This window comes from Nicotiana tomentosiformis, chromosome 8, assembly GCF_000390325.3.
Source record: "Nicotiana tomentosiformis chromosome 8, ASM39032v3, whole genome shotgun sequence".
Lineage (NCBI taxonomy): Eukaryota > Viridiplantae > Streptophyta > Magnoliopsida > Solanales > Solanaceae > Nicotiana > Nicotiana tomentosiformis.
Window position 1 is genome coordinate 107,212,222 of NC_090819.1, and position 11,264 is coordinate 107,223,485.

Sequence of the window (11,264 nt, forward strand, 5' to 3'; positions counted from 1 at the left end):
AGACATCTTTTTCTTTTTAATCTAAGAAAATCATCATATCTTGTCATTTCTCATGTTTAATTTATTGAGTATTAATTTCTTTTCGGGTCACTCCAGAATTTAAGCTCTATGATTTTTTATTAATTATTTGTTTAATCTTTAAGGTTTTAAAATTATACCCATCATATTTTTAAAATTATAGATTCATATCTACTATTTTTTTATACTTATACTAAATTTTTACATATAAATTTATTCTTAATGTCGACAATATTAGATTAAGATGAACCTGGTACCGCAAGACTGCATCCGCCCCTAATTCCTTTAAGTACTTGACCGTGTTTGTTTTTTCATTCTAAAATTCAGGGATCCGTGGACAACGATGTTCTTTTGCCGATATCATAATGGAGCAAAATCAGACAGGGATCATAGTACATTCAAAGCAAGAATTTAAAGTTTCGTTGTTTAATGCCTGTCCTTGTCTTCAAACAAATGTGATATTAAACTGTACAGGATTTAAATCAGCAGAGAAGATAGAACCTAATGTTTTGGTGATCAACGGAAGTAAGTGTAGTCTTCCAAAAGGATCGTTTATTCCTCCATTTACAGGTTATGTTTTTAGCTATGCCTGGGATTCTCGGTTTCCATTTAAGCCACTTTCCTCGAAGTCTGATTGTTAGAAAATTGATAGAATAAGAAGGATTTGTTTTTATATGTATACATATTTGATGAATTTAATATCGCAAACTGTGTCCGTAACTTTTTGTAACGAATCGACAGGTCATTTTGAGCTTTAGCGTTTCATTCGGTGGTTTGAGACTTTGAGTAGCTTCATATTATGTATTATGCCTTGCGTGTATGGTTGGTTTCGGTTTTCGAGCGGTTCAGGATTGATTTGGAAGAATGGTTCTCGTTTTAGAAGCTTTAAGTTGGAAGAGTTGACCAATGTTTGACTTTTGGGTAAACGGACTCGTAATCAGGTTTTAATTATTCCAATAGGTTTGTATGATGATTTTGGACATGTCCACAAAATTTGGTTAAATTCCGATGAGTTTTGGATAAGTTTGGGTTGTATGGTGATTGTTTTCGGTTTCGACATCGATTTGAGCATAAATGATACCACATTGAGCATAATACCTTTAATTCGTGTTTCAACTAAACCATTATATCCGTATCGTAATTTTAGAACCATAGCAAATGAAATCATCAAGTTTCGACATCGTATGAGGAATTTATTGTTATTTTACTAAAAACTCGGTTGCCAGATTTTCAGATTAATTACGAAATGACCACCGAATTCGTATTTAAAAATCTAAACTATTTTCAAATATTGAAACCAACATATCTCCTTCGTTATAAGGTCAAATGGAGTGATTCAAAAGCCTAACATGATTGGAATTCCACACACAATCCATTGAAGGCATCAAAAGTGAGTTTCAAGATTGTTTGGCACAAGAAACGAGGCAGAACATCTATTCAAAAGCATATAATATCAAGGGTTTGTTCATTTGGTCATATTTTGAGTTGGAGAGCTAGGATTTGAGCGATTTTGGAGGTAATTTTTACCACATGGGTTGGGATAAGTGTTCTATACTCGGTTTTGGTTATATTTCATGAATGCATCTTCATTTTGGCATTTGATTGATGATTTCAAAGTGTAATTTGTGGGTATTTGTCTAAAATTTTATAAAGTAAATTTTTGAGTTTTGAACATCAATTCGGAGTCGGATTTGAGTGAAACTAGTATGGTTGGACTCGTAATTGAATGAGTTATCAGATTTAGTAAGTTTTGTCGGGTTCCGAGGTGCGGATTCGGGTTTGACTCTTTAGTTGACTTTGGACTTTTGATTAAAGATTCCACATTTGTCGATTGGGTTTGTTTTCTTTGGAATTATTTTTGTTGTTCTTGAATTATTTTTGGCTCGTTTTGAGCCGTTCGGAGGTCGGTACGTGCGGGATGGCATTTTAGAGTATTGTTTGGTTTGCTCAGTATTGGATCTGGCTTGTTCGAGGTAAGTAACACTTCTAAACTTGGTGTTGAAGGTATGAACCGGTGAATATACGTGTTATGTATTTGGTGTTGAGGTAACACACATGCTAGGTGACAGGTGTGTGGGTGTGCACCATATAAATTATGACTCGGTTCATTATGTGGTAGTGTGTAGTTACCTAATCATGTTTCTCTCCATGAAATTCCTACGTGTTAGAGTAGTTGAGCTATGATTCATGTTAGAAATCATGTTTAGGCTATATACTGATTCTGTAGGGATACACTGAGGTCATTTATGCTGTTGAGTTATTTGCTTAAATTACAATTATGTACTCAGTCATATTCATTCATTTGCATATCATATCTCAGTTTGTTATAATTTGTTGTCACATCATGTTATCATTGTTTGGGCTGTTTGACATGAGATTTGTGAGCCCGAGAGACTGGAGAGGATGATGACTGAGTGAGGCCGATGGCCTGATTGTGAGTCATAATTATGGAATCGGACTGCACGCCGTAGCAGGCTTTATTGATTCATGATGGGATCAGGCTGCATGCCGCAACATGCCATGTTGTCTTATATTAGCATTTGGGCAAGATCCGCCCCTCCGGAGTCTGACATAGCAGCAGTGAGCGCATGTATCGAGTGCCGAGTGATTGAGAGTGTTGAGTGATTAGGAGATGTTGAGTGATTGAGAGTGTTGAGTGATTGGGAGGTGCTGAGTGATTGAGCGTGCTGAGTGAGGTTGAATGCTCCTAGAGCATAAGCACATAAGTATATCACTGTGGTGCATTACATTTGATATGGATACTTGGCATGTAGGCATAGAGATGCATTTACTCATGCTATACGGTATTACGGCATTTATGACTTCTCATACACATTGACATGTAGGAATAGAGATGTACTTTCCTCATGTTATCTAATAATGGAGCATCTTATCTCTTGTTGAAAAGTTTTGGGAAAAATCATAGTTTTTCTGACATACTTACATTTTGGGGATGATTATGTATGAGAGATGTGTTAGTCATCTGAGTGGTGGAGTTGGGATCGACTATGGTGATTCATGTGTTCTATAGATTTGGAGACTAGGAGTTCTCAAAAGCAGATTGTTTCAAGGTTGCAGACTGTGAAGATGTGGCCAAAGTTATCCAGATGGTAGTACGCGCTATGGTTAGGTCATTGTGGACTTTTTGAGGGCCATTTATCCATTTGGGGATGACCAAAGTTGATTTGGGGGTTGGTAGGCCCAATGAGGATACGTATTCTACACCGGGTCGGATTTGTTGACTCAGCACCGTTATTGCTGAAAGGTATATCATTCGGTTAGAGTTGAGATTGTTCGTGTTCTGATATGTTCTATGTGTTACTCTTCTATGCTATGAGGGGTTGTGATTTGTTGGTTATATGCACACCCGATGCGGTTCTGTTTGGGCCTTGTAGTGGAATTCGAGCGAAATGGTTATTGGGGTGTTGAATGGTTGATTGCGCCTTGGTTATGATTTTTTAGGGCTGTGGTATATTGTGTTATTCGCTTCTCCATGGTTATGGTCATTCACTTTGTGTATTTTATGTCGAATTGCATGTGGTTGTTGATTTTGAGCATTGTGGCTTGAGGTATATATTTCATATGGATAGATGTTCGGATTGGGTCATGCATCGCAACGGCGTTATGCTAGGATATAATCCTTTGTGCTTATTTCGTGTGTTATGTTTCCCTTTGTGTGGTGGATTGATAGCATTGCGCTTCGTGGTGGTATCTGTTGAGTTGGGGGAATGGTTTCTTCATTTCCATTCTTTTTCCATCATTGGGTATATTTGAGCTATTGTTCGTTGGTGCACGGATTTCATGGTATATGGCTCTAAGTAGGATTTATGTGACAGATCAGTCGAGTAGCTTGTACTGGATGAGGCGAGGTTATCGGGCCTGAAATAAGTGCCAACAGATTTGATTAAGGTATGTTTACAAGAATTGTGTCACTAGTCCGCTTAGATTTTGGCTATGGTTCTTATTGAGTAAGAGAGCTCCACAACTTGATAATCTGATGGGTGGTTATGAGTTTCTGTATGTTTCTTTCATCATTGATAGTGTACGAATGTTTAATACAAGATTTTAGTTGATATGAGGTTTGTTACCGGTGTCGGGTTAGTTATCGAGTAGCTATTGCAGTCGAAAGTTATTACTATGAGTATTTGTGTTATGTGGTATATCATGTGATTATGTATTGAGATATGGTTATGGATTGATACAGCTTGTTCAGAGTTATACGGTGCATAGATGCAAGAATCGGGTCATATAATGAGTTCGGGATGTTGGGGATTTGGGTTTTAAGGTTTATGGACTAAGGTTGAAGTAAAGATCCTCTGTTAGGTGGTGTTATCGAGTTCATATGGATTGGGGTGACGTGGGATGACCCATGGTTATGTGTATGGTGAGGGTATATGGCGATTTGATGGGTTTGGAACGACTCTTGGCACGTTCGAGAACGAACGTATGTTTAGGGGGGGAGAATGTAACGACCTGACCGATTGTTTTGAGATTTAGAGTTCCATTCGGTGATTTGAGACTTTTAGTAGCTTCATATTATCTATTATGACTTGTGTGTATGGTTGGTTTTGGTTTTCGGGCGGTTCGGGATTGATTTGGAAGAATGGTTCTCGTTTTAGAAGCTTTAAGTTGGAAGAGTTGACTAAGATTTGACTTTTAGGTAAACGAACTCGGAATCAGATTTTAATTATTCCAATAGGTTTGTATGATAATTTTGGACATGTCCACAAAATTTGATTAAATTCCGATGAGTTTTGGATAAGTTTGGGTTGTATGGTGATTATTTTCGGTTTTGATTTCGATTTGAGCATAAATGTTACCATATTGAGAAACATGCCTTTGATTCGTGTTTTGACTAAATCATTATATCCGTATCGTAATTTTGAAATCATAGCAACTAGAATCATCAAGTTTCGACATCGTATGAGGAATTTATGGTCATTTTACTAAGAATTGGGTTGCCAGATTTTTTTTATATTAATTACGAAATTGCCACTGAATTCGTATTTAAAAATCTGCACTATTTTCAAATATTGAAATCAAGATATCTCCTTCATTATAAGGCCAAATGGGGGTGGGGGGAATTAAATTTTTAAGACACTTAAAAACTTATACCAATTTTTAAGACAAAAGTGTTAAGAATGGGGCAGAAGGGACACTTTTACGATTAGTATTAATGACATAATTTTTAAAAATCTCAAAGTTTTTTTATTTACATAAAGTCCCCCCTCATCCTCCACCCCCTATTCCTTCTCCCACTCCCTCTCCTCCTCCCGCAACTCCTCCTCATCCTCCCCTTGTTCCTCCATCTCGCAATGCTCCTCTCTATCCTCCCATTGTTCCTCCATCTCGCAATGTTCCTCTCTATCCTCCTGCCATTCCTTATCCTCAAACATTTAGGAAGAAGTTTCAAATATATAGGGAGATGTTTCAAACATCTATTGATATGTATGTTTCAAACATCTACTGAGATGTTTCAAACATCTGTAGAAAAAATATCAATTAGAACAACACTAAAAAAAGAAGAAAGAAGCATAAGAAATACCGAGAGAGATGTTTCAAACATCTTGAGAAGTAGAAGAAATACCCCGGGAGATGTTTCAAACATCTCCGGGGATGTTTTTGTCACGACTCAAAACCCACTATAGGTCGTGATGGCGCCCAACGTCGTCGTTAGGCAAGCCAACAGTAAACTACCAACTTAATTATTTATTTTATTATTTTTGAAATCATGAATCTTATTAGATAGAGAGATCGATGCATCAAAAATCGTACATACGCATGATTTAAGTAAAATATAAAGTAGAAGTGTCTCAATGGTAAGCAAAATCATAAACAAATTCTAGAACACCCCAAAACCCGAAGTCACAAGTGCATGAACATCTACTAGAAAGTACAATAACAAAACATCATCTGTCTGGGATACAAGGTAGACATGATAAAGTAAATAACTGTGATGGAAACACTGTGTGCTGAGAATCGTGACGTGGAATACAACTCACCATAGAGTCCCCTCAGTAGCTGCGCCTCCGCGCCCAAACGACCACAAAATGAACCTGTCAAATCCTACACATTTAGTGAAGAAGTGCAGTATGAGTACGTAAATCAACGTGTATCCAATAAGTATCTAGCCTAACCCCGAAGAGGTAGTGACGAGGGGTCGACATTGACACTTATTAGTAGTCCAGCAAATCAAATATAATAAAGTAGGAAAATATGAAACATGATAGGTAACAATGAGTATAGGTAAAGGCAAATAATATGGTCTATATCTGAACAGTGAACACAAAGTCCTCAAACACTGGATACCTCTCAAATGGAGTACGTAATGGTCAACACCAAATCAACGGTCACATCTCAAGTTTGGAAAATTCTTGAATACACGGACTTCTTATTAAGTATTTTGCATGATTATGCCGAGGTGAGCGGCCCGATCCCATAAGAGTGGTTTTATAGAAATGCTGAGGCGAATGACCCAATGCCATAAGAATATAACACATTATATTGCCGATGCGAACAACTCGATCCCATAAAAGTGTAGTACTACCGAGGCGAACAGCCCAATCCCATAAGAATGTTTCATGAAGTTGCCGAGGCGAACAACCCGATCCCATAAGTGTGTTTCATAAAGTTGCCGAGGCGAACGGCCCGATCCCATTAGAATATGAAGCTTTTACGGGTCTTTGAACCCACTCACGAATATATATGTGAGTTATGAGATTCAAGAAAACTTTCCGATGGATACGCACAACGCGAAAGTAAACAGTAAGGGAAGTATAATTTCTACGGCTAAACAAGTAGCTTGTCAAGTATCTAAAATAGCGATTCCATTACTTTACGTGAGTCTAGTCTCAGGTCATAATGCGAATTAAAGCAATTGAACATGCAAAAATAACGCAAATAATACAATTAAAGCATGGCGTGAGTCTAAGTCTACCCGGACATAATCAGGAATTTTAGCATACGCATGGACACCCGTCACCTCATACATGCGTAGCTCCCACAATATGTAGCACATAACAAATATAATACCTACATGGTAATTTTCCCCTCACAAGGTTAGACATGAGACTTACCTCGTTCCGAAATTCGATAATCGGCTTCAACGCCTTTCTAACACCTCAAACAAATGCCAAACGATCCGAAACTAATCAAACAACATGCAATCCAATCAAAATATACTCAAATACTAGTAATTTAACAATTAGAAATAAATTCCCAACTCCTCAAAAAAAGTCAACAAAGTCAACCCCTCGGCGTAGGCATCCGGATTTCGGAAATTATCAAAATTAATTATTACCCATAACATATATAGTTTATATTCCGAAACTAATCCAATTTCGTCCATGAATTGACCCTCAAATCAATGATTTACCATCTCATAACTTTGGGGCTCAAAATCCCAATTTCCGCAATTCAAACACGGATAAAAATGATTACCAACAAACATAATCATGAAAAAAATCAAATTAAAGATCATATGGTTACCCTGTTGTTGAAACGAGAACAACGTCGCAAAAGTCACCTCAAACGGAGCTCTAGAACTCAAGATATGCTCAAAATACTAAAATGTTCGGTCTGTCCATTTAAAACACTGTCTAGGCGATTTTTCTTCTTCGCCTTCGCGGGACACCTTCGAGTTCGCGAAGAGCAATTTTTTGCATTGACCGGTCAACCCAAATTTCCTTCTTCGCATTCGCGGGATCTCCTTCGTGTTCGCGAAGAACAAAGTTTGCACCAGAAACCAACAATCTTTCCCAATACGGAAATTGGCATAACTCTCTCATATGACCTAAGAATTCGACGATTGTTGTTGCTATGGTTCCATAATTACGATACAGATTCAATCCAATCACAAATCAAAGGTCGCTTACTCAATATGGTACCCTTTATGTCCAAAGAAACGACATTAAAACATCAAATAAGAGCGCGATACAACCCAAACATATTTGAAATACACCTGAGGCCCCCGGGACCCCGTCCAATCACACAAACCAGTCCCAAAACATAACACGAACCTACTGGAGGCCTAAAATCACACCAAACAACATCAAAATCATGAATCGACGATCAAATCCTCCTTTTAACTTTCAAACATTCAAACTTCGACAAACGCGTCCAAATTATACTTAAATATTTCGGAATGACGCCAAACTTTACGTACAAGTCATAAATCATGATACGAACCTATTCCAAGGCTCAGAACCCCAAACGGACATCAATAACACCAAAGTCCAATTCAAACCAAACTTAGGAAATTCTAAAACCTTCGAATTGCCAACTTTCCACAATAAGCGCTGGAATGCTCCCGGACCACCCGATACTCAATCCGAACATACGCCCAAGTCCGGAATCAACATACAAACCTATTGGAACCTTCAAATTCCGATTTTGAGGTCATTTACTCAAAAGTCAAACCTTGCTAAACTCTTCAAGCTTAAAGCTTCCGAATTGAGAATTTTCCATCGGAATCAACTCTGAACTTCCCGAAATTCAATTATGACCACGCGTACAAGTAATAGAACATGAAGTGATGCTACACAAGGCCTAAAACCACCAAATGACATGCTAGAGCTCAAAACGACCGGTCGGGTCATTACATTCTCCCCCACTTAAACATACGTTCGTCCTCAAACGTGCCAAGAACCGTTTCAGAGTTGTTCAAATTCGCTGTTTGACACCTCGTGTACCTACCCGTGCCACCATAACCCACAAAAGCACAATAGCTCATGCCAGTCTAAAGATCCTCCCTATAACCTTAGCTAACCAGACTTAAAACCAAATTCCAACATCCGGAATTCTCCATGAGACCTGATTCCAACATGTGAACATCATAACAATCTAACCCATTGTACCAAATAGGATCTTGCACCCATGTTGAGATCATACAATACACCGCACAATTTGTATGTTCATGATAACATCCTCCGACTACAATAGCTGCAGATTCACGAAACAGATACCCGTAGTATATCCCATAACACATATAAGCTTGATCTCAACCCTCACCATACTGCAACGAGGAAAGATATGTGCAGGAACTCATAACCACCCGTCAGATCACAAACTCATGGAGTTTCTCCGCTCGACAAAAACCATTACCTCATTCTGAACTGAATAGTGACATTTTCTCTTTAATATAACTTACATAAATCCGATCGCATTGATTTCAGGTCCAATAATTTCGTCTCACCCAGTACAAGTTGCTCAGGCAATAAGCCACCTCAAACACTAACTAAAATCCTATATGACGCCATCAATGCACCAACAAGCTACAACTCGAATATGACACATAAGGGAGAACAAACTCTGGCAAAGAACTACCCAGCCCGCGTAACGAATAAATAGCCAACAAATGCTATGAATATTTCTTAGAGACGAGGAACAAAACACACAAAAATAAGTAGAGGGAACCATACTCAACACCTCACTATTGCGGCGTGCAACCCGATCCACACATGATACCGTTGCGGCGTACAACTCGATCCAAATATCATACCCGTGGTGGCGTGCCACCCGATCCACACATAATAATCAATAAGGAGATACCCATCGAGCCAAAATGCTCATACCTATGGAATGCCCGAATATCTACCACAAGCATGCCAAGTGCATAAATACGACACTGGGAGACGGACAGCGCCACGCGCTACAAAAAAACTCAAGCACGACTAAGGTGTAACAATGAAAATTTACACTAGACCACAACACATGTGCGAATAATCAAGATGTCTCACAACCCACATGGCATAATAGAGTATTACATAGGATAGCTGACGATAGGGATAACATCCAACGCTCAAAGTTTCCTCCATAGGCAATGCTACGCTGAATGAACACATCCATCATGATGTAAGGCATACATTCACATTAGATCTAATAATGGACCTCAAGACAATTCCGATCATCCCATACTGGGCCAATAACCTTTCAAGGACCCACAATGACCCTAGTCATGACACATACGAGCAGTCGTCAAATCTGGAACAACTCCCACAATCCGCAATCAAAACCCACTATAGGTCGCGATGGCGCCCAACGTCGCCGTTAGGCAAGCCAACGGTGAACTACCAACTTAATTGTTCATGTTATTATTTTTGAAATCATGAATCTTATTATATAGAGAGATCGATGTATCAAAAATCATATATACGTATGATTTAAGTAAAATATAAAGTAGAAGTGTCTCAATGGTAAGCAAAATCATAAACAAATTCTAGAACACCCCAAAATCCGGTGTCACAAGTGCATGAGAATCTACTAGGAAGTAAAATAACAAAACATCATTTGTCTACGATACAAGGTAGACAATTTAAAGTAAATAATTATGATGGAAACTTTGTATGCTGCAAATCGTGGCATGGAATATAGCTCACCATAGAGTCCCTTCAGTAGCTGCGCCTCCACGCCCAAGAGACCACCAAATGAACATGTCAAATCCTGCACATTTAGTGCAGAAGTGCAGCATGAGTATGTAAAGCAACGTGTACCCAGTAAGTATCTAGCCTAACCTCGAAGAGGTAGTGACGAGAGGTCGACATTGACACTTACTAGTGGTCCAACAAATTAAATATAATAAAGTAGGAAAATATGAAGCATGGTAGGTAACAATGAGTACAAGTAAAGGCAAATAACACGGTCTATAGCTAAACAGTGAACACAAAGTCGTCAAACACTAGATACCTCTCAAATGGAGTACGTAATGGTCAATACCAAATCAACGGTCACATCTCAAGTTTGAAAAATTCATGAATACGTGGACTTCTTATCAAGTATTTTGCACGATTTTTCCGAGGCGAGCGGCCCGATCCCATAAGAATATAATACATGATACTGCCGAAGCGAACGACCCGATCCCATAAGAGTGTAGTATTGCCGAGGTGAACAGTCCAGTCCCATAAGAGTGTGGTACTGCCGAGGAGAACGGTCCGATCCCATAAGAATATGATACTGCCGAGGCGAACAACCCGATCCCATTAGAATATGAAGATTTTATGGGTCTTTGACCCCACTCACGAATATACGTGTGAGTTATGAGATTCAAGAAAACTTTCCGATGGATATGCACAACGCGAAAGAAATTAGTAAGGGAAGTACAATTTCTACAGCTAAACAAGTAGCTTGTCAGGTATCTAAAATAGCGAGTCCATTACTTTACGCGAGTCTAGTCTCAAGTCAAAATTCTAATTAAAGCATTTGAACAAGCAAGAATAACGCAAATAATACAATTAAAGCATGGTGTGAGT